The sequence below is a fragment of the Amblyomma mixtum genome, chromosome 3 (genome assembly GCF_055824585.1).
Source record: "Amblyomma mixtum isolate Tamu chromosome 3, ASM5582458v1, whole genome shotgun sequence".
Taxonomy (NCBI): domain Eukaryota; kingdom Metazoa; phylum Arthropoda; class Arachnida; order Ixodida; family Ixodidae; genus Amblyomma; species Amblyomma mixtum.
In genome coordinates this window covers 247,897,518-247,924,133 of record NC_143014.1, presented here as the reverse complement: position 1 = coordinate 247,924,133, position 26,616 = coordinate 247,897,518, and the positions used below count along the sequence as shown (strand labels likewise).

Here is a 26,616-nt window from a genome sequence, read left to right as displayed (position 1 = left end):
TATTGGCGACGGACGTGATTGCGAAGTGCTGTTCTCGGGCGTTCAGCTACTCTTTTGCATGCGGCACACAATGAATCATTAATTGTGTGGTGATAGAATTCAGTGCGGCGTCGATTATTCCGAGCACCCTCGGCTAGCGGCAACCCGGCATTGATCGGCGTACTCAGCGGCTTTAAAGTGAGCGGCGTCTGATTGGGGAAGTCTCCACTGTTGAGCTGTTGTCACAAGAAAAATTCTTTGAAGTGCTTCCGTTCGTAGTAATGTTTTGTATTAGATGTCGGATTCGATGTGTTATGGGTGTGAGCTAGTCCGGTGAGATGGGGATTGTTGAAAGCTGTGTATTTGGACCGTGAGCAGAGATTCCGCTGCGCAGGTCATCGACCACAACAAGTAGTGTGTCGTATATTAGCGCACTTGCCGCTGCAGATGACATTGTTATTGCGAGAAGCCGACGACAAGGTTCCGTGGTTCCTGAATAGGGCGCACAAGGAGGTTGACGAAGCTCGCTGTTCGTTCTCCACACAGTAGCTCGTCATCGTCCTCTCGCGGTAACATTATAAACGAGTGAAAAATCGGGCTTCTTACACACCAATGAGATGTAAGCGCAGCGTGAGTGATCGTTGTGGCTGGCATTTAATTGTAGACATCCGCTCTCATGTTTTTAATCTTTGTAAATATCTTTGTAACTAAAGTTGTCAATTTGCTCGATCGTAATCTACTATCGTTGTTTTTCACTACTGCCACAACTCACAAGAGTGTAGAAACTGGTGCTGTAGGTTATGGAATGGTATATATAACATTTGCTACGCGCATCATGTGAGTGGCCTACAGCGGTTGTACGATCGGTGATTTTTACAGAAAAGAGAACAGCGCACCAGGTCTCGGAGGAAGGAAATGTTTCAGGTGAACCACTCAAGCAGACGACATGACCGGCCGGCCTAGCTGCGCAACCCTGATAAAGGACGGACCGGAAAAAAAACACAAAAAGCTAAGGCACTCTGTTTTGTAGAACATAAAATAAAAAGCAATCTTTTTGCAAAATAAAACACCGTTATCATTATACTGCAATATCAACCAACGTTTACTTTAATTTTGAGTTCATTACGATTTTTACTTTTGACACACTACATTACGATGCGGACGAGGAGCGCGGACAGGCGCCGCAGCTTTGGCTGCGTTGACTGCTATTTATGAAACGGATTATAAACGGGCGTCTCTCTTGGAGCCTTCGAGCGATGAATCGCAGGATTGGGCGCACCCGCTTAAGGCCTCAGGTGAAGTAGATTACCAGTTCGTCAATCAAGCGTCACGTTTAGTTAAAACGTAATAATTTAAATCAAGCTGTAGAGAGCGGCAATGCTAGAGAGCAGGGTGTCGAACCGGAACTAAAGCAGGAACCGGAACGGAACCCGTATTTTTGCCCGCAAGCGGAACCGAAATGAACCGCTTGTTTTTAGCCTACCTGGAGCCGAACCCGAACAGGAATGATTGGGAGGAACCGTTCCGAACAGGTTCGGGACGATGTTCAGCCCAAGTTTTGGTACATTATATTTTTTTTTTCTTGACACAATAAGAGTTCTTTAGGCACAACCTCACCGATCGAGAGCTGCACTAGGGAATCTAAAAATCACACCCAGTATAGGAAATGTCTAAACTGAGACAAAAGCGTGCCGTATACGAAACGAACTACACTACTCCATAATGCGAATTTGTTAAGGCGAAAACTTTTTGCACAAGACCAATGAGAAGCCTTGAGTTTACTAGTCTCCCTCATTCATCGACGTGCTGAAAATTTGAACGAACCCAGAAACGCCGTTTTATAGTAGCTCTCCTCTCTCTCCGCTGTAGAACATATTACCTTCGAAGGCATTCATATTCACAGACAGCAGCAACAAAGTAAACGCTGTATCAATCATTCAGGGCAGTTTAATTAGACATTCTGATGATTGTCTGTTGCAGGCGGTGGAAATAAGCACAGAACTATTGGCGGGCATGGGTCAGTAATAGAGGCAGTAAGAAAAAGAAATGAACGCCAGCACTCATCCCACATCACTTGTCCCTACATCAACAATCCTGGCGGGCTGGGGCATTTCACCTAGCGAAAATTTTTCGGGTCAGTACTCCTGATGCTCTTCTTGTGAACTTAATTTGAATCGCGCCTTTTTTGACGCTTGTGTCTCGTAATGAACGTCGACCAGGTGCCAAATTTAACATCTTTATTTTCAAATCCACTGCGCCCCAAATGACCCGTTGATCTATCTTCCTTGACTTTTCCTAAGGTGTCATGAAGGACGACCATGCAATGTTCGAAAAGATAACGCATGTTCGCGACGTCATCCGCGCGGTGAAGTTGAGCCCGCAGTGACAATTCTACTTCGGGGCCTATCTTTAAAGAGGAAAACTATGGATTGCCGAACAAGGGTCGGTGTCCGTACATGTCATGCCTAATGGCTGGTAAAACATTGAGAAACTCATCGACAGTTTTTCCTCGACGAAGACGGGCATCAATTCCCGGAAGTGTGGTGGTTTCACTATCGCCTACTGGGACAGCCACTGCTGAAGTTTTGAAGAAGCTCGTACAATGACTACAAAATCAGCGCAACAAAAACATGGTGACGATACGGTGATGAAGCTCATGGAAGGCTATTTTAGTATAGCATCTCGCTGCAACTTCGCACACAAGTGTCTTGGTATCGTTACATGCAATTTCCTCATCATCATTAGCACGTCGAGATGTAATTCGGGACGAGCTGCAGTTCTTTTCCTATGGGCTTCTACGGTAGACAACGACATCACTAAATCAATGTTTACTACGGTTTTCCACGGTTACTTGCGTCCACAAATTTTTCAGCTCCAACAAGCCCGAATACCACTTTGAAGCACGCGATTAACAGCAGTGGAGAGAATTCACTGCCCTTCCTGATTTGTATTTTATAACTTTTCCTGTGCAGAACTACCGTTGCTCTTTCGTTATTTAGATAGAGACAGAGACTGAAATAACTTTATTACAATGAAGGTGTTTTCTAGGCACATTACGTGCCCTTTCGACGCTCTGATTGCGCCGTGCTCACGTGATTACCGATGTTCTTATCGAATAAAATGCTTTTAAGCATGAAATGCTTTCGGTTCAGCTCCCCTTCGTAATGAACAAGGGGAGACATCGCCCTGGAGTCGCGGCGAACCAGAAGCGGGACATGAAGAACTGATCCGAAGCATTGCGAAACTTTCCTTCTGAATCGTATCGGCCAGAAAAAAATTTCCTAGCGTTTATACTCTGCTGCGTAACGCACTAAAGTCAGTGAGAGCTGTCGCTGTTCTCCTCCGTGTATTTTGATAATGGCTAAAACCTGCAGACTTTGTGACAACTTGAGCTATCACAAGGATCGCAACAGGCAACTTGCCGGCGCTGGTCATGTGATGACCCGTGACTTCATTCCGGTCACGAGGCCACTGATATCTGATCACGTGCATTGAAGCTGTGAATCATCCGAAGTATGCTCGAATAGCCGCTTTCACTGCAAAAAATTTATCTGGCTCTATTTCTGAATAGGCGCTCGAACCTATGCAGGCGCAAAAACGGAAGCTTCACTTGTCGCCACTTTTTAACACTCGGCCATCTCCACAGCCACTCGGCGTGCGTGTTCTGACTGGTTGCTTCCCGGCCTGTGTATTCTCTATTTTCGCCATTCTTTGGTTTCAACTGTTCTTTCCGCGAAGTGAGCGTTTTCTAATGGCACTGAAGAGCGGGCGATCCCTGCAGCGAGTCAAACAACCATAGCAGCGATAGACACTGAGTGCGCTTAAAAAATGCGAAAAAAATATACATAAAAAGTCGGCGGCACGCGTATTTACGTGGAAGCTGTGGAATCTCGTGGAGTCGCGAAAGCAGCAAGAGGATTCACACGCTGCTTAGCTCGCACAACACAAGCTGGCAGAGGAGGGCCATGTTCTGCAGTTCAAGTACCTGGCCACTGCATCTGGCCAGCTTCCATCACCTCGGAGCCCCCCTAGATGCGCTACGCTATCCCTGCAGTCCATTTCATGATTACATCTCCTGGATAGGCTGCAATAATAGTGTTACATTACGCGGTGCATGCATAAGGAAGGAAGAAGAAGCTCTTGAGTTTTTGTGAAGAAGACGACGGTCGAGCAGTGTCGGCTGGTGCCTGCAGTAAACGCCTGTGGTTTTAAAGCCCTGTTTTCCGTGTCCGCTCTCTGCAATCCCAAGCGTAACTACCCCGTAACATCTTGGTGGAGGTGCGTTCGATTCCCCTTGGCCACAGCTCCTTGTATTTCTGCGCAGAAACCTGGATTAGCGCAGTGGACGCCATCTCCCCGAACTCACACCGCCGACTGCCACAGTAAGCATGGCTTCCCAGGACGCATCTCCCGATCCGGACACTCTAGCTGCCCACATGGTCTTAACCAAAATCCGCCATCCGCCAATTTTTAACGGCGAAGACAAGACGGATGTTGAAGATTGGCTCGACGAATACGAAAGGTGCAGCAAGAATAACTGTTGGGATGCTAGCATAATGCTTGCAAACATCATCTTTTATCTAGCCGGAACAGCGAAGACCTGGTTTACCAACCACGAACAGGAGATGCCTACTTGGGACATCTGCAAGCAAAAACTTCAGGACTTGTTCGGCAAGCCAATTGGGCGAGCTGTCGCAGCCAAAAACGACCTGGCTACTCGCGCTCAATCGTCAACCGAATCTTACCTTGCCTACATACAGGACATCCTCGCCCTGTGTCGAAAGGTAAACACCTCCATGACCAAAGCTGACAAAGTGGGCCATATAATTAAGGGCATCGCCGATGACGCATTCAATATACTTATCTGCAAAGACTGCTCTACGGTGGACTCAGTCCTGCAAGTGTGTCGCCGTTTCGAACAGGCGAAGCAGCGCCGCATCGTCCATCGGTTTGCGCGCCTTCCCAACACGGCGACTACATCCTCATGCGACGATCTGCCCACTTTGCAGCAGCCTTCAAGTCAGAATAACCTCACTACCATCGTCCGCAGGGAAATCGAGGCCTTGACTCCTGTTCCACTTACAACACCTCCTGCAGAGGCAACAATAGCTATGATACAGGCTGTTGTCCGCCAAGAATTCGCGAATGTGGGCCTCGTTTGCAATCCTACCACGCCACCCCCTGCACCACAGCCAATACCAGTGGTTGCTGCTGCTACGACAACCCCGCCCTACACACCGCCCTACACACCGCCCTACACACCGCGCTACACCACCCGCAATCCTGCGGAGTGGCGCACGTCTGACAGCAGGCCTATTTGCTTCGTCTGTTGTCGGGCTGGCCATACGTCCCGCTATTGTCGCAGCCGCCCGGCTCCCCCCTCTCACCCCTACTACAGCCCTGTCCGCAATGACTATTATGCACCGCGGCGCGTTTCTGTCACCCCAGCACAGCATCGTGCCGAAAACATTGAACAAGTCCGTCGTCCTAGCCGTTCGCCATCGCCACAAGCCCACCGTTCCCGATCACCTACTCCTCGCCGCAGCTTGTCCCCAACGTACCAAGACCCCTACTCGGGAAACTAGGCGACGCAGCGCCCGGGCGTGACACTGCGTTACCGACCCGGACAGCCAACTGTGTCTCGACCATCACACCACGCCGCAACCTGATCAATGTCCTCGTAGATGGAGTCCCTGTGCCCGCTCTCGTTGACACTGGAGCCCATATTTCAGTCCTTAGTTCGTCGTTCCGCCAGCGCCTCAAAAAAGTTCTTACGCCCGCTAACACCTCTACAGTTCGTGTTGCTGATGGAAACACTGCTACCATCATCGGAATGTGCACTGCGCGCGTTAGCATCGCCGGCCACCACGTCCCTGTGCTATTCGCCGTCCTTACTACTTGTCCTCAAGACGTCATTTTAGGCCTCGACTTTTTAACAGCCCATTCCGCTCTCATCGACTGTTCCTCCGGACTTCTGCGCCTAGCCCTGCCCCATTGTGTTCACGACCCTAGTGCTGACCATTCCCAGCCTCGCCTCCGCTCCAGTACATTTACTCGCCTACCTCCCGAGGCGGCAGTATACGTGCCCATGTCACCTTTTCCCTCCCTTCCTGACGGCGACTACGTTGTCAACCCCATCACCGACGTCACTCTACAACACAACATCGCCCTACCTCATAACATTGCACACGTCGAGAACAACCTCCCCTACATTCCCGTACTCAACTTCAGCATGTCCTCGCAAGTTCTCCCGGAGGGCATTTACCTTGCCGAGCTGTCACCTTTGTCCACATTTACTATTTCTGCAGTGCTGTCCGACCGTCGCGCCGAGGTACCTGCACAGCTTGCCTCGTCACATAGTCCGGAGGACCGCATCTCAGCCATGGTTGCCTCTGACCTGCGTCCCGAATATGCCAGTGCCCTTGCCAGCCTTTTGCAGTCGTATAGCGACATTTTTGATTTCGGTCACGGATCCCTGGGCCAAACGTCCGTCGTCACACATCGCATAGATACTGGAGATGCCCGCCCTGTTCACCGACGGCCTTACAGAGTTGCTCTTTCAGAACGCCATATCATTCAGGAAGAAGTGGACAAAATGTTGGCCAGCAACATTATTGAGCCGTCGAGCAGCCCCTGGGCGTCTCCGGTAGTACTTGTCAAAAAGAAAGACAACAGCTGGAGGTTTTGCGTAGATTATCGACACCTCAACAAGATAACAAAGAAAGACGTGTACCCTCTTCCTAGGATCGATGACGCCCTCGACTGCCTGCATGGTGCCAACTACTTCTCCTCCATCGATCTCCGTTCTGGATATTGGCAGATCTCTGTTGACGAACGAGATCGTGAGAAGACGGATTTTGTCACCCCGGATGGACTCTACCAATTCAAGGTGATGCCTTTCGGCTTATGTAATGCCCCTGCGACCTTCGAGCGCATGATGGACTCCTTACTACGCGGGTTCAAATGGACCACATGTCTGTGCTACCTCGATGACGTCATCGTATTTTCATCAACCTTTGAGGGCCACCTCCATCGTCTTTCGGCTATTCTTGGCGTCTTCCGACGAACTGGCCTTCAGTTGAACTCCAAGAAGTGTAGCTTTGGTCGCCGGGAACTCAAGATCCTAGGACATTTGGTCAACACCCATGGCATCCAGCCGGACCACGGCAAAATTCGCGCTGTAAGTGGTTTTCCTATACCGAAATCTAGCAGCGACGTGCGTAGCTTCCTCGCACTTTGCTCATACTTCCGGCGATTTGTACCAAACTTCGCGGAAATCGCCCGTCCACTCACGCACCTTCTGAAAAAAGAGGTCTCCTTTTCCTGGGGCCACGAACACTCGGCCGCCTTCGCCGCTCTTATTGCCCACCTCACCCGTCCGCCTGTGTTGGCTCACTTCAATCTATCAGCACCCACAGAAGTACGCACCGACGCAAGCGGTCATGGAATTGGCGCCGTTCTCGCACAACGTCAGCTCGGCTCCCCTCGCGTCATCGCCTATGCCAGCCGACTCCTCTCTAAGGCCGAACAGAACTATTCCATCACTGAACGTGAGTGCTTAGCCCTAGTCTGGGCCATTACGAAGTTCCGCCCTTACTTGTATGGGCGGCCATTCACAGTAGTCACTGACCACCACGCCTTGTGTTGGCTTTCTACACTCAAAGACCCTACTGGCCGCCTTGGACATTGGGCCTTGCGCCTTCAGGAGTACAATTTTTCAGTAGTTTATAAGTCTGGCCAGTTGCAACGAGACGCCGATTGCCTGTCCCGTCATCCAGTCGACCCGCCAAGCCAACCTGAATGTGACAATGACGATTTCGTGCTCTCTGTTTCTGACTTTTCCAACATTTACCGTGAGCAACGCCAGGACCCTCAGCTTCGCGAAATTATCAATCGCCTCTGCGCCGATCGCCATGACCCTGCCCTTCGTTTGTTTGTGCTCCGCGACGGCACCTTATACCGGCACAATATGCGACCTGATGGCCCTGACCTTCTACTAGTCGTCCCTCAGCACCTACGCAAAGCCGTCCTTGAACAGCTTCACGACGTTCCGACAGCGGGTCATCTAGGCGTCTCTCGCACATACGACAGTGTGCGGCGTCGCTTCTTTTGGCCAGGCCTCTACCGCACAGTCCGCCGATACGTGGCTGCTTGTGACGGCTGTCAACGCCGGAAAAAGCCATTAGTTTTACCAGCTGGACTTCTGCAGCCGATCGACATCCCCATAGACCCATTTTCTCGCGTGGGTCTGGACCTTCTAGGGCCTTTTCCGCTCTCCGCATCAGGGAACAAATGGATTGCGGTGGCCACTATTTACACCACACGCTACGCGGTCACACGAGCAATACCAACCAGTTGTGCAACCGATGTCGCTGCTTTCCTCCTCAACGACGTTATACTCGTCCATGGAGCTCCCCGCCAACTGCTCACCGACCGTGGCCGTTGCTTTCTTGCGCGTATAGTCGACGAGATCCTACGGTTGTGCAACGTTCGTCATTCTTTCACGACTGCCTACCATCCACAGACGAACGGGCTTACCGAACGCCTTAACCGGATATTGACTGATATGCTCTCTATGTACGTGTCTGATGACCACCGCGACTGGGACATCACGCTGCCATTTGTGACATTTGCATACAATTCATCGCGTCACAACACTTCCGGCTACCCCCCCTTCTATCTTCTATACGGCCGTGACCCTCTGCATCCATTCGACAGCCTGCTCCCTCCAGTCGCCACTGCCAGCTCATATGCCCGTGACGCCATAGCCCGAGCTGACGTTGCCCGCGTTGTTGCTCGCAACCGACTCACAGCCTCCCAGCACTCCCAGAAACGTCGCTATGATTCCTGTCATCGCAACACCGAGTATTCTTGCGGCTCTCTCGTGCTGCTTTGGACCCCAGCTCGCCGCGTTGGCCTCTCGGAAAAACTTTTGCCACGTTATGCAGGCCCCTACCGTATTTTACGACAAGTGACTCCAGTGACATACGAAATTGTGCCCTTGCATCTCGCACGCCATACCTCCACACCTCGCACCGAGACGGTCCATGTTGCACGCCTCAAGCCGTACTACACGGACCCTGGTTTGGACGCTAGTACGCACCGGGGCGGTGCTTTTCAGCCGGCGGGGTAGTGTTACATTACGCGGCGCATGCATAAGGAAGGAAGAAGAAGAAGCTCTTGAGTTTTTGTGAAGAAGACGACGGTCGAGCAGTGTCGGCTGGTGCCTGCAGTAAACACCTGTGGTTTTAAAGCCCTGTTTTCCGTGTCCGCTCTCTGCAATCCCAAGCGGAACTACCCCGTAACAATATATACCCTCTATGAAATCTATGCAACAGACTACTTATAATTTGGTCATTTCTTTTCAACTCACTAATGGTGCGAAAATGATCTATTACAGAGTGTCTTTTTCGAAAATGGAGGTGTTTGGTCGGTTGAAGGCTGAGGTTTCTCTCATTCTTTTAGCGATTACCTTTGCACAAACCCTGTTAGGAGTCGCACTCTATAGCGTCGGTCAGCAGATTTTTTTCATTTTAAGCCCTATCCTTCTAATAAAATAGCACGTATTTAGCAAACTTGTATGAATTCCGCACGCTTGAGGTCACGCGGCGTTGATACTCAGGGTGGCAATTTGTTTCTCTTTAACAGTGTCTCCTCCGTCACTGTCCTGTAAATCTGCGGAAATATTTGAGCATGTCTGTTGGCTGCTTTATTTTCAAGCACGGGGAAGAAATTTCCGACTTTATCGAATTCCAATCCCTTGTTCCACGTTACGCGCGTTCACTTTGCAGGTAAATATAGCTATATCGTACTTTCAGCGCATGTTATTAAAAGACTGGAATGAAATCCTCGGCTTAGTGAAAGGCCTACTACTTGCGCGACGATGTTCCCGAAACAGTGAATTAGGGTGTAAGCCTACGTACACCTCCCTATAGCTTTCCGTTTCATATTGCCCATCTTGAGGTAGAGCGCTGGCGTATAAACAGTCTTTTTGTTTCGGTGCTTAAGGGAATCCCCTCAGGATAGATTAGATTAGCAATAAGGGAGTAATTACATATTAGCATACGCCCATGCGCAGTCATAACGCTACAAAGGAAAGCTACACAGCTTACCCAGAAACTTTATATTATTTTTCTTTAACTGCGAAATTTCTGAGGAAGCTGTATAGTTTTCCATTGTTGCAGTATGTCAGCGCTCCAGTGTATGCTAATGTGTAATTACTCTCTTACTATAAATAGCGTGTTTCCGCTGCTTGCTATTTACGTTATTTTGCGTTATTTGCGAAACCTATAGGTTTCGCAAATTCTCGTCGAAACTCTCTGAAGCTTAGATTATCGAAAGCTTGCAGATATGTCACAAATCATCTTAATACTCTTATTTTGCCATTTTTCTGGATAATGCGAACTACGGCAAATACCCCTAGCATATTCATCACATTACCAACACCTGGCCTTGCGCAAAGGGCAGGTATTTCTTGCTGGTTGCTTAGAGGAGAAGTACTGTTCTGGAGTGGGTCGTGCTGTTTTGCTGTTGCGGCTTTTAATTCCCGCCTTACAATATTATTTAATAGCGTGATAGATGTCTTATATATCATGACGTGCCTGTTTTCGTCCACTGTTTTTCCACATCGGATGCCCGATGCAACTGAACGGAAAAAGTAAAGAAGAAAATATTTATAGACTTTAGGAAGCATGATTATAATAGTACGCAAAAAAACGTTTTACTTTACTTGAATGTGCGGCACTCAAAGTATATTATTGCCTTTTACTGCGGCAGATTCAAATGGGTCGAGGGGAAACATATCGTAGATATGAGTTTCTACTTTTTGGTTTGCATACAGACATCACAAAAAATTGAAACAGCATGGACATTTTTGATGAGAAAACTCATCCGCATTCCAAATTTTCTTGGTCCCGAACGCGTCTGAGCCCGTTTGACCCTGGTTCGAAGCGGTTCTAACCATAACTGAATGTTGCTCTGGATTCGAACCCGGAACTGAACCCTAAAAGCGTGAACCCGAACTGGATCCGAACCCGAAAAAATTCTAGTTCGACGCCCCGCATGACAGCTGATTTCAAATGGCGCTGAACTCGCACTTAGTGCATAGAGCCAGCTTTCAAAGAAGCTGTGAAAGCTGCGGCACAGAAGAGGAGAAAGGAAGCACGTTAGAGAACCTTACAATGCGCAGGCCTCACAGAGAGAGGGATGGAAACGGATGCTAAACCAATCTCTTGTTCAAGTTGGAAAACGAAGGCGTCGGAAAAGTGCCAAAGCAGCAGGCAGCAGTCTTCAGATGCGAGGAACTCCTTTTCAAACAAGATGATGGAGCGAGGAAAGGCGTTCTGGAGGGATCTTTAATAGTATGATATATAATTAAAGCGCTCTGAGGCGTGGTGTCCTTACTCGTAACGGTTCAGCATTTCCCACCATCACCATCGGGGGTAGAAGACGTGGAAGAAGGCGTTGGTGCCGTCGAGAGGGTGAGAGTGACCGAGAGCCTCCTTTCCATTGAACTTTTTGCGTTCTTTCACTGGGCGGATGGACATAAATTGGAGTTTATAACTCGTTTTCGAAGTTCTTAATGTCTAAGTTTTGCCTGAAGCCTTTTATTCACAGGGATTGCATTGTCGTAAAACAAGCACAAATCCTGCAGATTTTGGCGCGTATACTTACCTGAGCTGGGCTGCGTATTTCCGCCGATCACTAGCACGAAAGTCCCTGCCATAGCAACAGCGTGATTTGAGCCTGGCCTGCTATTCCGCTTTTTCTCTTAGGTGGATGATCTTGTGTTAGACAGCGTCACTTGACACGTTTCGGTGCGCGTCGCCCAGTCACCTTGTAGACACCTGAGCCGCCCCGCACCGAGGTAGAAAAGAGAATCGGCGACGGCGGTCTTCTTTAACACCATATGCCCTGACTGCTGCCTCTGCTGCTCGGCATATCTTTTGTTCTCAGGACCGTGTGGACATGGCGTGGCGCATACCGACGCACCAGACGCACTGCAGCCAGAGGGACGAGCAGTGCACAAACCGGGCTGCAAGGCACCGACGTGACATTCAATGGCATCAAGGTAAGCTCATAAAGCTGTGGCGTATAGAGCTAAAATCAGAGGATGGCCTTGTACGTAGATCGGCGGTTGCGATTACATGCAAAAAAAAAATATATATATATATACTCAACATTAGCCCGTGTAGGCAGCTTCAGTAACTTCTACTCTGAGGTGTAAAATGCCTCTAGTCTATTAATCGACGAGAGGAAAATAACTTAGCACAATGAAACAAGTGTGGCTTTCTTTCGTACTTATGAAATAACCATAGGTTGGGTAGGGATGAGGAGTTCGCTTTCACACTGGCCCTACGTGAACATGCATTAATCTTTCGCGCCCTGCTCGCATGTTGTGATTTACCAATTGTCGCGATAAACAATTTTTTCTGTTGAATGTCTAGTCACGGACCTCATAGGGTTTCAAATATATACCGGGTGTTTCAGCGAACACTTTCAGAAATTCTTTTAATTAGGCTTTTTGTTGCAAAAATATGGCTTTTGCAGCATGGTAAGACCCGTGTTGGCGGACACCAGAAAACTGGTGAATCGTCTTTAGTAGTAAGCTGGTTAACTAATTTTCAAAAATTGACTTTTTAACAAGTAAAGATAGGCGCCCAGCAGCAATAAGAGATGTAGCTGGTTGTCAGTAATAGCCGAATCAGTTTTTAGGATTTCAAAAACGCGATTAACCTTTGTGCAGTGGCTCGACAAAATATCGCTTTTTCTACTAGTTACATGCACTGGAGTGGTTGCTTTGTCTGCATGCTTTCGAAAGCGCGTGTATTTTCTCACGATACAGCCAAACTTCCTCGACCCACGACGGCGAAACGCAATCGTATTTAGGAAATTCTAAAAACTGGTATGGTTATTACTACCGACCGGCTACAAATCTCTAATTGCAACTAGGCGCTAACTGTAATATTTATAAAGTTAATTATTAAAAATTAGTTAACCAGCTTACCACTTACTACGATTCACCGGTTACCTTTTGTCCGCCAACACTGTAATACTATGCCGCAAAAGTCATATTTTTACGCCAAAATCCGATTTTTGAAAATTTTCAGTGTTCGCTGAAACACCCGGTATATATTTTATTTCACATCTTTGCTGCAGAGAACTTGACTCAAGTTGAAGGCGTCAACAACAGCACCGCATTTATAGTTGAGATGCGCAAAATGACAACGTAAATTCCACGGAAGGTCATACGCCTTATACATGGCAGCATTTGTGGTTCATGGCTGGTGGGGGCAGTTAATCTTGCCTTAAGTGACGTAAAAGTAAAGTGCGACCACGTAGGTTTTGACGCGGATTATTCTTTGTTTGCGCTCGGGTTCCTAGCCGACCCTTTGGTAGACTGTCACCTTTCAGTACTGGTTTATGTTTAGCGGTCTCAGTTGACCTATACTCCGTTTCATACATTGCAGTCAACGCAGCCAAGGCTGCGGCGCCTGTTCGCGCTCCTCGTCCGCATCGTAATGTAGTGCGTCAAAAGTAAAAATCGTAATGAACTCAACATTAAAGTAAATGTTGGTTGATATTGCAGTATAATGATAACGGTGTTTTATTTTGCAAGAAGATTGCTTTTTCTTTTATGTTCTACGAAACAGAGTGCCTTAGTTTTTTGCTTTTTTTCCGGTCCTTCCTCTATCAGGTTTTCGCAGCTAGGCCGGCCGCGCAGGCCGGCCGGTTATGTCGTCTGCTTGAGTGGTTCACCTGAAGCATTTCCTTCCTCCGAGACCTGGTGCGCTGTTCTTTTTCCTGTAAAAATCACCGACCGTACAACCGCTGTAGGCCACTCACATGATACTCGTAGCAAATGTTATATATGCCTTTCAAAAACCTACAGCACCAGTTTCTACACTCTTGTGAGTTGTGGCAGCAGTGAAAAACAACGATAGTAGATTACGATCGAGCAAATGGACAACTTTAGTTACAAAGAAGATATTTATAAAGATTAAAAACATGAGAGCGGATGTCAGCAATTAAATGCCAGCCACAACGTTCACTCACGCTGCGCTTACATCTCATTGGTGTGTAAGAAGCCCGAATTTTTACTCGTTTATATTGTTACTGCGAGAAGACGATGACGAGCTACTGTGTGGAGAACGAACAGCGAGCTTCGTCAACCTCTTTGTGCGCTCTATTTAGGAAGCACGGAACCTCGTCGTCGGCTTCTAACAATAACAATGTCAACTGCAGCGGCAAGTGCGCTAATATACGACACCACTTGTTGCGTTCGATGACCTGCGCAAGCGGAATCTCTGCTCACGGCCCAAATACACAGCTTTCAACAATCCCCATCTCACCGCACTAGCTGACACCCATAACACACCGAATCCGACATCGAATACAAAACATTACTACGAACGGAAGCACTTCAAAGAATTTTCCTTGTGACAACAGCTCAAAAGTGGAGACTTTCCGAATCAGACGCCGCTCACTTTAAAGCCGCTGAGTACGCCGATCAATGCCGGGTTGCCGCTAGCCGAAGCTGCTCGGAATAATCGAGGCCGCACTGAATTCTATCACCACACAATTAATGATTCATTGTGTGCCGCTTGCAAAAGAGTTACTGAACGCCCGAGAACAGCACTTCGCAATCACGTCCGTCGCCAATACACTACACTGCTTTTTCCCTTCGAAACAAGTAAGCAGCGCAAGTAAATAGCATCTAAAAGAGTGCGGTGAGGGGCTAGTTGGTATAACATTATGAAGTTATGAAGTATGAAGTTATGCCCTATGTTCACAGGGTCTCGCACGGCCTCAAGAGGGTCGCCGGAAAATTCGGCGCTAAGGTCATTTTTTCTGCACCTTGCAAGTTGTCGCGTTTGTGCAATTTGGCGAGAAAAGATAAGCAAAAGAAGGTTGTGTGTGGCATCAACCACAGGAATAAGTTCGTACAGTGTGCATGCAATGTAATTTATCAGATTCCCCTGAGTTGTGGTAGGTTCTACATAGGGCAAACTGGCCGCTGCGTCAACATTAGATTATTAGAGCATGCAAATTCCTTAGATGATTCAAGGGGGCAGCATTAGCCTAAGCATTGTCACACTTGCAAGCATGATGACAAAAATTGTAATCCGCTTTTCGATAGGACTAAGATTATCGGACGCTCGAGGGATAAGAAAGAACGGGAAATTATCGAGGCCTTGGAAATCGCGATATTAGGGCCTGACAAGTGTGTTAGCGATGCTTGAGTACACCTGTACCGCAAGGAGTTCGAGTTCCTTGATTCCACGAGATGAGCGTGGCTTTTGTTTTTGTTTCTGGGGGTTGGTGCGCATGCGCTTTGCTGCTGAAGGAAAGAGAAGTTCGTGAAATAAATCAGGTGTCAGTCTGCGTTTGTCCCGTGTGGTTCTCTTTCTCTTGTCCCGTCCTTTTGCGTAGTTACTTTTTGTTCTCATAAAGTAAATAGCGCAGTGTTTTTCACAGTAGGCATTAGAGTTTGACAGTTTCGACTTTCTACCTAATGATAACTATAAGAAAAATAAAAAAGAAATGAAAAAAAAAACAGCCAAGCCGGGAGTCGAACCTAAGCCCTTTGTAAAATGAACACACGGGCGCGCGCTTCGTACCACTCAGCCACGACGCGAGGCGGACGGATACATTTGGTTGTTTTTTGCAGCGGACTACTTCGTACCTTTGGCAGCGTTGACAGCTATGTATGAAACGGAGTACAGCTCCTCCCAAGATACAGGAAAATTTGAATATACCCTTTTACGTGTGGGAAATCAACTGAGACGAGTCAGCGAAGCAGGAATAAAACACGGAATATTACATTGTGCCAAGCGGAAATACGAGGCGACCAGGGCGATAGACCAAAGCTTCACAACCGGCACGTTTATTCGTGCGGCTCTAGAATTTATGCTTTTCTGAAACGGTTCGCATGCTCATGAGTGCTGCAACATTGCGACCGTGAAAAAAAAAAGACCCGCAACTAACGCCGGCAGTATAAAGGCCACCGTTTTGAAGAAGACGCCAGAAGCAAGTTGGATTTAAATTTGGCAAAACAGTGCGATTTTTAACACGACATGCGCATCATTTTTGTTCACGTTAAACGCAGTCCTCAACAGAAGAAAGTTGATTTCGGATTCTTCACGATACAATAAACAAACCAGAGTAAGAGAAGCAGAAAGTACTATCCGGAATTGTCACCCTCTTGCCCTTCCTTTAAAGTTTGTTTTAATGGGCTAGGGAACATATACCGCACCCACGCATCGCCCTTTTTGACCTATTACAACTCCCCTTGGCTCATATATGTTGTATTGAAATATTTTTTATTTTTATTTTTTTTTATTTATTATTACCCTCAGGGTATAAATATTACAGAGGGGAGTGGGTTTTAATCAATAAACAAACAAAAAATATGCACAGCAACAAGAACATACAATACTGTAAGTGACAGTTAAGTTTGGTTAAAAAATGATCTAAACAAAGTCCCATAACACTTAATTAATATAACACAATGAAATTCGCGATAACGTTTGAGTGTACACAGTGGTGAAATTAAATAATATATGAACACACAGGAAGGAGGTAGGTTTTATACAATGTTAAGAAAAACTCGCATGGTCTATATTGCGCACGGCAGACTGAAATAACCAAAATTTATTGATTGTTGCAACGGAAGAGGGAAGGCGGTTCCAGTCTTTAGATGTGCGGGGTATGAATGAATCGGAGAAACATTTAGTGTTGCATGAATTTATGCCAACCTTGTGAGCGTGGTCAATGCGTGATGATACATATGAAGGCGGAATGAGCAATGTACCGTGTAAGTCATCATGGTAAAATATCTTATGAAAGAGGCATAACCGTGCATGCTTTCGACGAAATGTGAGGGGTAGCAGATTGAGATTAGATTTCATTGAGGATACACTAGCGGTGCGGTGATAATTAGAGAAGATGAAACAAGCTGCATTATTTTGAATCATTTCTAGCTGGTTAATGAGATCAGTAGTGCCCGGGTCCCAAACTGAAGATGCGTATTCAAGTTGCGAACGAACTAACGTTTTGTAAAAGAGAAGCTTGGTACTAGAAGGGGCCGAGCGAAAGTTCCGTTTTAAGTAGCCTAGCATGCGGTTAGCTTTGTTGACAATGAATTCGACATGACTCTTCCAGCTAAGGTTAGTAGCGATATGAATGCCTAGGTACTTGTATGACGCTACTGATTCGAGAGCTACATTGTTAAGGTGATACGTAGGTGAGTTGCTAGATGACCTTGATACGCGCAGGAATTTACACTTGTTAACGTTTAGCGTCATTTGCCATGCTTTGCATTGAGCAGAAGTGGGGAGGGAAATGAGCTAGGGCCTCAGTTATGACATACGTATTAAGGAAGTCGACTGCCTGGCTTGTTCGCTTCCTTCATTTGAATTACAATATCCGATCAGAGTGAGGCCCAGATGTAGTTCACAGCCAATTAGGAGCGACGTGAATGTGCGGAATGAAAATTTAGCGTGACTAGCAGGTGGGGGAGACGGAACGTATATAGTTAATTTCAGTTCAACTTTTTTCAAGATTTCTCAGTGTTGCCGGACTCCCTGGCAAGAAGCTGCTAAGCTTTTAAGCAGTTATTAAGGTGTTAAACCAGAACTTTCATCGTTTCACACTATTTAAACAAAATAAAACAAGAAGTCCATTTGCTTAATACGAACAAAATTCACGGGGCTCACTGATAATGATAGCTTTCAGCTATTTTCCTAAACCTTTCCTTTAGCGTGCATTTCAAGGTCTTGTTGAAGTGGTAGTGTCCTCTGGTCTTATTCTTGTGTCTTGTTCCTGTGGTGTAAATGTTGCGGGACCTTTGTCATTGTAGTTTAATAGCCTTGATATCATATCGGTTTCTTCCTGTGTCGTTGTCCGATTCCACTTTCTTTCTTTCTTTTCTTTATTGAATACTGCAAACCTTATACAGGTCCAAGCAGGGTGGGTAAAATGACAAACAAAATAATAATAACAAAGTTAGTAAACATCAAAGTGTGGCGAAAGGCAATAAAGAATCATTCCAGTCCGTTACTGTGCGAGGAAAAATGAAAACTTGAATAAATCTGTTCGTGCAAAATACGGCGTCAGAGAATTAGGATAATGGTGGCGTGTATACCACGACGTTGAAAGCGACAGATATGGCGCAGGGTTAATAGCTAATTCTTGTTTCCAAAGCAAGTAAAGAAATTCCAAACATAAATTTTTTCTTCGTTGTGCAAGACATTGAATACCGTTAACCTGCATTATTTCAGAGGGTGAGTCATACGGGGAAAATTTGGAGTAAATAAACCTTACAGCTTTTCTCTGTACCTTTTCTAGGCGGGTGATATTGTGTTTAGTAAACGGGTCCCAGACAACGCATGCGTATTCGAGTTTCGGTCTAATCAGTGAATTGTAAGCAAGTAATTTTACGCTAGGGGGAGAAGTTTTAAGCTTATGTCTTAAGAAGTATAGTTTGCGGAGTGCGGAAGAGCAGATGTTATCTATATGTAAATTCCATGATAAAGTGTTAGTAAGTGTGACACCCAAATACTTATATTTAGTCTCTTCCAGCAAATGCGATGAACCTAGCCTGTAGTTAAAAGAAAGAGGAGCTTTTCTGCGAGAGAAGCGAAGAAAGACGGTCTTATCAGTGTTAAGTTGCATGTCCCACGTTTCACACCGTTCAAAAATCTTAGCAAGAGAGGAGTTAAGATGGATTTGGTCGTCAATTGAAGTTATTTCATGAAAGAGCACACAATCATCCGAAAACAACCTGATTTGCACATTCGGATCCAGTTCAGTGGTAATGTCATTAATATACAATAAAAATAATATTGGCCCCAGCACACTTCCTTGAGGCACGACACAGCCGACTGGAAGGCAACCTGATTGTTGCTCATTAACTGCGACAAATTGGTAGCGATTGGTTAAATAATTTGATATCCATATGATCAAAATTTCCGGGAGGCCAATGCGTCTGAGTTTTAATATCAGTTTGTCATGGGAAACTCTATCGAAAGCTTTGCTGAAGTCAAGAAATATTGCATCAATCTGGCCGTTCTTATCAAGAGATGAAGCAAGTGAATGTATAACTGTCACTAGTTGTGTAATTGTTGAGTATCCTTTTCTAAACCCGTGCTGGAAATTAGAGAGGTCTGCGTGCGCATCTAAAAATTCATTAATCTGGTTGGCAATAATATGTTCGATTAGTTTACAACATGATGATGTAAGCGATATTGGACGGTAATTTTGTAATAATGCACGGTCACCTTTCTTGTCTTGAAAGTAGTTCGGACGGCGCGAAAACAACAAAGACAAAGGAGACACGAACACAACAGGACGGGCGCGATCCTGTTGTGTTCGTGTGTCCTTTGTCTTTGTTGTTTTCGCGCCGTCCGAACTACTTTCAAGATATGAACCAACTAGCCCAAATCAAAGTACTTCTTGAGCACCTTTCTTGTGTATTGGCACAACCCTGGCCATCTTCTAGTCGCTCGGTAGGCGTCCATGATGTAATGAAATACGAAATATAATAACTAGAAACTTTGCAACAGATTCAGCATATCGTTTCAGGAAGACGTTAGGAAGGTTGTCGGGACCACATGATGATTTAGTTTTTAAATTCAGTAGCATTGAAACTACGCCAGGGTATGAAACAAAATTTACATCACAGAGGTCAAACACTGCGTCACTGGATGTACAAGCACCGGAATTTGAAAACACACTGTGAAAGTAGTCATTGAAGTGGTGCGCAATATCCCCGTGATCGGTAACTACAGAACCATCAACCAAAATTTGCGACACTGGTTTCTTTTTTTCGCTTATATAATCCCAAAATTTTTTTGGTTCCTCTACAATCCAATTTGAAAGCACTGTATTAAAATAGTGTTCTTTCGAAGAGTGTACTGCGCGTGCAAGCCCTTCCTTTAAATCCTTTAAAGATCTAAATTCAAGCGCCGTTTCTTTAACCTTTTTATCTTTAGCTTTAAGTGGATTATTTCACGCGTCATCCAGGGCGTTTTGTCCACGGCGTTGATGACGCGGCTTTCATGTCTCATTGGAGCTGCTGTACTCATCGCTGCACGCGGTATGTTCTATTTGAAGACATAACCAAGGGTTCGACGAAAGATCGCCTGGTCATTCATTAGTCGAAGTATTACAGCCACTGAACAAGTCTAAGTATAACGTTTGGGAAACAGTACGGGACTCCTGCTGGCAGTGAGGCTAAAAGGACAATCATGCGTAGCCTAAATTAAGTCATATGCGCAGCATTTGACTTAATGATTGCATGTAGACGAGTGACATCATCCTTTCCTTCCGGTTAGTGGTACCAGGCGTCATTTGGATGAAAGACGACTGTTTGTATAAAATTGTAGCGTTGTCTCAGTCGATATCATGCGTTTTTTTTTCGCTTGCGTGCTCAGCAATCGCATTGGAAGCCACTTTGAGATTTTGTACATCGCGCTCATGCTCTTTGATGCTTCTGGAGAATTTTGCAGCTGCGCCGACGTAGACTTGGTTGCAATATTACAGCACGGAACTCAATGGACAACGCCGAGAAAACAGTTATCTGGCAGGGGGTGCTTTAGTTTCACCGGCATGTTTCGAAGTTTGCTGGATGGCACGAGTCCTATGCGTGGGATCTTTGACGTACACTGACACCGCACAGCACACGGGCGCCTTTTGCATTTCGCCTTCATCGAAACGCGCCGACCGCGGTCGGGTTCGAACCCGAGTACTCCGGCTCAGTAGAGGAGCGCCTTAACGAGTGAGACACCGCGGCGGGTATTTTTTGATTTCGCTTCCATCGAAATACGACTGCCCTGGTTGAAGTCGAACCTGCAACCTTGGGATCAGCAGCAGTTGCGCCACCGCGCCGTGTAAAAATCTGAGATCTGGGAAAAAGTGATTATGGAAACGAAAAAGCTGTGTCCATGTCTTCGTTAATGCAGCTTTTGAAAAAAAAAAGTCCAGAACTCAATGTTTCTGACTTTTTTTCAAGAACAAATAAATAATTTTAGCCGCGATGGCAGGGCCGTTGTCAGCCATCGATCTCCGTTCCGCTTTTTGGATGATTGCAGTGGATATCATGGACGGCCATGGCATACTAGCCTTGGCTTAGGTTTTTTCTTTCGTTTTTTGAAATTGCGCGATTCTTTCCTGCATTCATTTCAATTAACTTTTCTTTGTCAGACTGGGGCATATTTTATGATAATCATTCTCGTCTTCATGCTATAAAAATGCGGTCGCTGCATTTGTGGGATTAAAGGCTGGATCTCTGGTTTAGCCGCACAACGCCATAACCACCGAGCCTTCTGAGCTTTTTTCATGTTGATTTTGTCACACTAGATGCTAAAACCTGGAATTAGTTGTTTTTCATTCTCAGGCTACCAGTGGATGAGTTAGGGTTCAGCGCTTCTTTCTTGGCAGGGATTCTATCTCTAGTGAATAGTCACTTTTTGTGAGTCATCAAACCACGCACTTTGAGTGAACGGAAAAGGACGAGTAGCGCCTCACGTGAAGAGTTGACTCAGGCATTCGGTCACATACATACCCAGTATTCTGGACAAACGCAAGTTTTCAACGGGAAAGAGCTCTTGAACACAATATTTTCGCATATTAGAAGATTTCACCAGAGCAGCTATAATATTTGCCAGTCTCCCCTCTGCAGGCTTACATTTTTTCGCCATTACAGCATTTTATATCGTCAAAAGCGCTCCCTGTTCCTTTTCTGTGGCTGTGGCTGCTCGATGCGAGTAAAGGAAAAAAACTTAAAACAAAGACTTTATTACGCATCATTGAAATTGAAACTGCACTTCCGACGCAAAAAGAGGTCTTAATAGAAGCCTTTAGCAAGGAAAAAAATGGTGAAGGGGATGTATATACAGATTTCTCAAAAGTATTTGATCTCGTTAACTGAAAAATTTTGGTTTTAAAGCTAAAGAAATATGGTGTCCGTGTACTAGCTTTAAACCCAATCAAATCATACCTGAAAAATAGAGTGCAGTGTGTGGATATCGGTGGTACCAGGTCTTCATACTGGTGGTACCAGAAGGATCTTTTGTTAAGGGTGTGTTACAAGGATGTACTCTTGGCCCACTCTTGTTCATCATTTATGTGAATGATTTTGTGCATTGTGCAAAAAAATGCGCGGGTGGTTTCTTATGCTGATGACACTACATTCTTTGTGACAGGGGATGTTAAATCCGTCACTGAGAAAAAAAGAAATTTAGTTTTGAGCCGTTTATCTCTTTGGGTAAATGTTGATCGTTCAAGAATAATTAAAATATATCGAACGCGGTTGTATATGTCCCGAAGAAAACACCTATCGGGAAGTGCACTCTACATGTGAGAACAGAACCTGTTGATTTAGTTGTCTGTGTAAAGGTCCTTGGTGCGATGTTCTCTGATAACATGAATTGGTTGGTTGGTTGGTTTATGGGGTTTAACGACCCAAAGCGACTAAGGCTATGAGAGACGCCGTAGTGGAGGGCTCCGGAAATTTCGACCACCTGGGGTTCTTTAACGTGCACTGATATCGCACAGTACACGGCCTCTAGAATTTCCCCTCCAAAGAAATTCAACCCCCGCGGCCGGGATCGAACCCGCGTCTTTCGGGTCAGCAGCCGAGCACCATAACCACTGAGCCACCGCGGCGGCAGAACATGACTTGGAATGAACATGTTGAGTACCTAGCTTAGAAGGTAGCATCATCTGTTGCTATTATATGCAGAATAAGGCATATGCTGCGAGAAAAAAATTTACTTTATAATGAATTATTGCATTCCGTTTTACAATATTGCTCTATAATCTGGTGTACCACTGGTGTTACCAACATGTCCAAATTACATCTGCTGCATGAGAGGGCACTCGGATGCATGACTGATGCACCTTATTGTCATCCCACTAGTGTGTTTTTTTAAATACGATATTCTCCCAGTAATTTATTTATATCATTAGAGATGAATCATCAACAAGAGAACCTTTCTAAAAACTGACAATGTCATCATAATATCTCTTGCGACACTGCTGGAAAAGTTTTCAATCCGAAAAATACGACTTAGGGAAAAATGGTAAATTATTGCACGACCGGCGCATTATAATACACAGTGTTTATGTTATACTTTGCCTGTTTTGTCGAATAGATTGAAAATGGAATGTTTTGACCCTGCTCATGAATCCAACAAATCTGTTAAGTGTTTTGTCGTGAGAACTTGCTCCTGCAACCAAGGTTCCGTTTTAGGAATATGTGATACTAAGCATGCTACATGCAAACGAGTTGCAATTTTTAATAACACTGTACAGAGCGTATTGATGTGGTCACTTTTTTTAAAAGACTGCATTGGCCTTCGATTTAGCTGCATTGCCACGTTTTTTCTAGATGCCAGAGCCTTCGTGAAGCTGTTGAACACAGCTTTCAGCCTTTTATTTCCTTCTTTGTAAAAGAAAGAAAAAAAATCAGAGACTGAACCTGAAGAATGGACCATTATGATCGATATTTCCATAACAGTACCTTTCAATATTACAATATTCAAATATTTTGTGCAAGAATGCTGAACATGTGCTGTTAACATTTCACCAATCCCGAAAACTGCAACACAATTCTCTATGAACTGCTATATGTGTCGCACGCAGATTCTCAAAATGACGAACTCCTTACGTAAGAATCCGAAAGACTACTGCACAGTGACTGTCTCTCCATCAGTGACATGCTTATCCCAGGGGCATCAATGTAAACGCCACCGACAGCGATGCATAAATGACGCTTACACTTATTTACTCGCCTGTATAATAGAATAGAACCGCTGAATTCCCCTATTGCGATAGCTGCGACCAATAAACATACTTCATTATGTAATAACCAAGCACCAATGGCGTCACTGGTATCGGTGCAGACCGTACCGACTGCAGCACTAAGGAGGGTGCCGCTTCAGTGCGGGTGTCGCGATGTGCTTGTCACTCGAGAATTTGTGTTTCATTTGGCGATGAAGACACACTTGCTTCTCATTTTCGCGCAGTTTGCGAGAAGAGCGTTGGTACGTATGTTTATACACAGGATATGACATGCTCCAATCCTCTTTATCGCTAATTTATTGGCCTTCTCGACTTTCACACCGCCAATCCAAGCATTGAAACCCCCGCCGTGGTGGCTCAGTAGCTTAAGGATTCGGCTGATGATCTCGAGATTGCGGGTTCGATCCTGGTCCACATGGCACAATTTCGACGGAGGCGAAATGCAACGTCAGTGCTTGTGGAAGAAACGCGATGGTAAAAATTAATAAGAAGCCCTCTATTAAGGCGTCTGTCATAGCCGATGTGTCGCTTTGGGGCGTTAAACGCCGCAGTCCAAAAACAGAACTTCTCAGGAAAGGCTTTCTTTTACCCGCGGACATGCCGCAGCGGGGAAATTTTTCGTCGCCCATCGGGCTGATCATCCCGCCACAAATCAGCTATTTTAGCCAATTTCGACGCAGCAATACCTGCTGAAGTTGGCACCGATTGCAGCGGACACGGGTCCGGTACTCTCCTAGCCCAGCACTTGCCGGACGAGAAATGCGTCAATGAATTCTATTCATTTATCAAGGCCAACTGGATTTTTTCCGCCACCGAGTGAAACTGCTCCATTACTGAACGTGAGTGTTGGGCTCTTGAGTAGGCTTTCGCCGAATACAGCCTTTCATGTCAGTCAGCATTTCACGTACGTGATAGACCACCACGCTTTCGGTTGACCTACCTTTCTTCGCTAAGAGGTCCCACCGGCAAACTAGGTGTTTGGGCTTCGTGCCTGTAAGAGTATTCGTTCACTGTCATGTACAGTGAACAGCACTTAAGCGCATACAAAGGACGCGAAATGATCACAAAAAAAACACAGAGACATTTCTCAATCTATGCATAACCAGCTCACAAGAATTTCACGCGCCAGACCCGACGTCTACATCAAGGAACACTGCACAGACCTTTGCAGAGACGGCTGGTTCGACCTGGCCTCTATGCCACACCCCATTTGCGGAGACGGCTGATGGTGGCCTGGCCATTATGCCACACCCCATTTTCGGATAATTGCATAAGAACGAAGCCGCGACCCGTTATTATGGCCGCTGATTGTGGGCGTCACCTCTGGAAAAATCGATTGTTCTGAGCGGTAGCACACACTGTCTTTGCAGTAACCCATCTGACGGGCCGGAAATACTGTTTGCTATCTCCAAAGGTTTGATTCGGCTGTGCGGATGGAACTCAATAACGAGCTCACAGCCGGGAATCTCAACGTGCCGCGTACGTACGACCGAGTACGACCTCCTTATCCCACCCACTAATCCAGCTTAATATATTTCTGGGGAGGACCTACTTCGAAAATTTTGGGGGGTCCTTTGGAATTTAGAGGTGGGCCAATTTCCGAATTTTGGGGGTCAATAGATTGTTAGTTTTGGCAACGCCATGTAATTGCTCCACTGGTGGCCACGCGGTGTTGACCGCGTCACCACGATTTCATCGCATTCATAGATAGCGTGGAGTCCTGATATTACCACTGGTACAGCGGTTTAGCGACTTGCCATTGCCCCGGCAGGTAGCAGTTTCAGAGGGAATCAGGTTGCTCCTCCTGTGGTCCTGTAAGGCGCATGTGCAGCGCCACGCTGGGCAGGCGCCAACGGCGTTTAATTTGGCAACGGTGCGCAGTTTGCACAACAACTGGTGTGCAGGTTGCCATCTGCCAAGGTGGGTTGGTTGTGATGATGTCACAGGGTCACATGGCGTCTCGACCAATCAAGGAATTGCGTGAGAGAGAAGCGGGAGTTTTTTTTCTGAGCTAAATGCTATCGCAATATTAAGCGAATTGCCATTATCCGTAATTATGCGACCAGACATTAACGCATCGATTAGCCACGAGTTCTTCTGCAAGACGACGTCCCTCGTCCTTGTACTCAGCGACAGTGTCTCGCAGACTGAGGCCGTTGCTTTCTGTCAAAGTTGTCAAGAATATATTCTGCTCGTGTTCCACCCCCACAAACTGACTCCAGCTTATAGATTCCCACAACAATGGCTTTACTGAACGTCTAAACCGAACATCGACCGAGATGCTCTCTATGTACTATCAGGGACAGAATTTTCCAGAACGCCTGAGCGGGAACCAAAGCCGCCATCTCTGCTATTAGCCGGCTTCTCGTGATCGCGCTTGTGGAGGTGAAAGCTGTACTAATGCTCTCTAATGTGCTGTAGTGAAATGAGGGGGCGTCTGCAAAACATCGCCTCGATAGCTTTTCGCGTGTCCTGGAGTCTTTTGTCCCGGATAGTACGTCTCAGCCGATTACAGTATTTAAAACATTGTGCGACCTTATGTATCATTAGTCTTTAATTGTGCCCGTGACAACATCGCCGTTTCTATCAAATAGTAAACACGAGATGTCATCGCGCCAGTCGATGTGCCGTGCAACCTTCCCTGAGAATACTTCTTCGCGTCACAAGCCTACGGAAATTTCAAAAGAAGGCATTCGACAGAGGTCTGTCGTTAACTACCGCTGGCATCGGGAAGCCCACTTTTGCCCTTACTCATTTGTTCTCCTATGCTGTACATCTCACTAAGGCTGACTGCCTCAAAAGCTTCTAACTTCGAATACTGGCCCGAACTGC

General features: G+C 46.1%; 1 protein-coding gene and 1 long non-coding RNA gene across 2 annotated transcripts in view; both read left to right on the top strand.

The window, feature by feature from the left end:
- LOC149354281 (uncharacterized) overlaps nucleotides 1-12,045 on the top strand; it is a 44,114-nt gene extending 32,069 nt beyond the window's left edge. Inside the window, exon 3 of the long non-coding RNA XR_016289643.1 lies at nucleotides 11,935-12,045. This is a non-coding gene — a long non-coding RNA (uncharacterized LOC149354281). The remainder of the gene's footprint in view (nucleotides 1-11,934) is intronic.
- LOC149354280 (uncharacterized) overlaps nucleotides 1-26,616 on the top strand; it is a 289,860-nt gene that overhangs the window by 197,618 nt on the left and 65,626 nt on the right. The gene's annotated exons all lie outside the window — the stretch shown is intronic.